Source organism: Rhinopithecus bieti, unplaced genomic scaffold (genome assembly GCF_001698545.2).
Source record: "Rhinopithecus bieti isolate Rb0 unplaced genomic scaffold, ASM169854v2 scaffold_1530, whole genome shotgun sequence".
Lineage (NCBI taxonomy): Eukaryota > Metazoa > Chordata > Mammalia > Primates > Cercopithecidae > Rhinopithecus > Rhinopithecus bieti.
Window position 1 is genome coordinate 2552622 of NW_016803808.1, and position 2675 is coordinate 2555296.

Consider the following 2675-nt stretch of genomic DNA (forward strand, 5'->3'; position numbering starts at 1 on the left):
GGGTCGTTAGAAAGTGTCTCCACCTGTCCCTCTCTGGTAATTTGCAATACTGGCCCTGGGCCTGCTTCCTCTTCCTCCAACCCCATCCTTCTGCAAGCTTCTCTCTTGTCCTGCCTTCTCCTTGCCTCAGGGGATCCCAGACCCTTTGCCATCCTGCACGGGCACTCCAAGTTGTTAAAGTTCCTTGGGAGTTGTATATAAGTGTTCCTTATCCTATAGACAGAAGATCTCATCACGTACCTGCCTAAGCAAGACTTATGTGTGTGGACTCAACAGAAACTCTGGAAAATTGGCTCTGGTGGCTCCATGGTCCCATCCATCAGCTGTCCTGACACTCACTGCATGTTGTCCCATGCTCACTGAGTAAACACAGCGTAATGGGAACAACTCCTGAGACAGGAAAATGTTTAGACTCTAAGGAAGGAAGCCCTGGAGTGTGGAGGGGAGGGTGGCAGTACGGGGTGTTAGTCCCAAGACAGTTCATCTGGTCAGGCCACGATTAACCCCTAGTAGGGCAAGACTGTCACCTCCCTTACTCTGAACCTTAGGCCTTAATTAATACGGCCCCGGGCATTTTCTGCTTGGGTAGACTGGCCTCCTGTGTGGGAACCAGCATTGAGCTAGCAAAGCATTAGCTCCCATTCATCAAGGATTTCCTCGGACAGACACTGTTTAAAACTTCAAATATCTAATTTAAACCTCCCGTCAACCCGGCAATGTGGTATCACTATCACATGGTACAGATTTATAATACTGGTTTAAGAGAAGTTAAGTAACTAGTCCTAAATCCTTAGCAAGAAGTGGCAGAATCAGGAATTGAAAGAAGGATCAGCTCCCAAATCCGAGGTGCATCTTCCCCCAATTACAGAAAGGTCTTCCAGTAGCTGGGCTGGAGCCAGGTCCATGTTTCCTTGCCAGCCCTCTGCGGCCTCCTTCAGGGCCCCTGGTGTCTAGGGAAACGAAGGAGCTTCTCCCTGGGTCCCTGAACAAGACTTAAATGCACTGCATTTGTGGCACCCAGGCCTGATTCCCTCCCCGCCCGTGCCAGGTCACGCCCTAAATGGAGAAGGGGAGGCACCTCCCCACCACTGTCTGAGGGGCGCGCTCTGGACTCTGAATGGAACCCTCCCCTCCCTGCCGTGCTTGGGCAGGTACATGATTAGATCTTCTATCTGCCTCTTGAGATCAGGGGTGCGCCTGAGCAGGGACCCTCACGGGGGTCCAGCTAGGATCACAGCCCCTCCAGAGGAGACAGAACCCACGGGACCTTCAGGCTTCTGAGAGGGAGATGGTGGGCCCAGGAAAAGGTATTTAGAAAAACAGGAGTTTGGCCTTGGGCTCATCCGTGACGCGACCTTCCCTAGCCGCCTTGCCCTGGGCTGAGCGCCGCTGAATCAAGCCCGGGCGCCCGGGGAGCTGCCAGGCAGCAGGAACCTCGGCCGTCGGGGAACAGACTCCAGCTTGAGGCGTCCTGGGGGCCCCGAAAGGAACAAGAGGAAAACGGAGCCGTGGGGCAGGGGCGGGGCTCGGCTCCAGAGGCCAGTGGTCCCGTGCTAGTCCCACCTGTCGTCAGCCACCCAGCCCTGCCACTCTGACCCCGCCACGGCAGCGCAGTGGCCTGGTGCCCGCTGGTCCTGGGCTCGGGCTCCGGGTGGGCAGCGATGCATCCCGGCCCAGCGTGGGGCGGGGTAGGGCAGGGCCGGGCCTGGGGCAAAGGCCAGTTTCCTTTAATCTGGGCACGCCCTCTCCTTGGCTTGGGGCTCCCTTACTGCGGCCTGGGAAGAGGTCTCAGAGGAGACGGGGTGATGCTGGAGACACGGTGGCGATGGAGCACTGCGGGTCTGGGACCCGGAGGGCAGCTGTTTATCCGGCAAACACCTCCCCAGGGCCAGCGTGGGGCATGGCACAGCAGGGCGCTGCCGGGGCGCAGGGGCACCTGGGACAGGCACAGCCTGGCTGGGGCAGGAGGCTGGGGAGGGTGGGAGGGAGCTCGGGAGGAGGGGTGGCTGAGGCCAGCGGGGACGGGGCGGCAGCCCCTGGAGGGCAGAGTGGGGCTCCCCGGAGCCTCAGCTCCTCTGGCTCTTCCCAGCCGCCTGTGGGACTCCACCGTGGTGCCCCGATCTGAAAGGCAGTTCACGGGAAGGCAGACCCTGGCCCGCCCTGCCACCTGCCCACGGCCTATTCCAGCGGTGGCCAGACCCTGGGGGCTCGAAACCGGGCTCATCCACTACGTGTGTGTGCTCTGTGTGCGAGTGTCTTGTGGGGTGTGTGTGGCTGGGGCATGTGGTCATAGTGTGCGCTGTGGATGTGTGTGGCGTATTTGGGTGTGTGGTGGTGTGTGCGGATGGTGTGACTTTGTGTGTGTGATGTGGATGTGTGTGGTGTGTTTGTGTGTGTGGTGGTGTGTGCGGATGGTGTGACTTTTTGTGTGTGATATGGATGTGTGTGGTGTGTTTGTGTGTGTGGTGGTGTGTGGGACATAGTGTAACTGTATGTGTGTGTGATGTGTTTGTGTGTGTCATGGTGTGTGGGGGATGGTGTGACTGTGTGTGGTGTGTTTGTGTGTGTGGTGGTGTGTGGGGATGGTGTGACTGTGTGTGTGTGATGGATGTGTGTGGTGTGTTTGCGTGTGTGGTGGTGTGTGGGGGATGGTGTAACTGTGTGTGTGTGGTGTG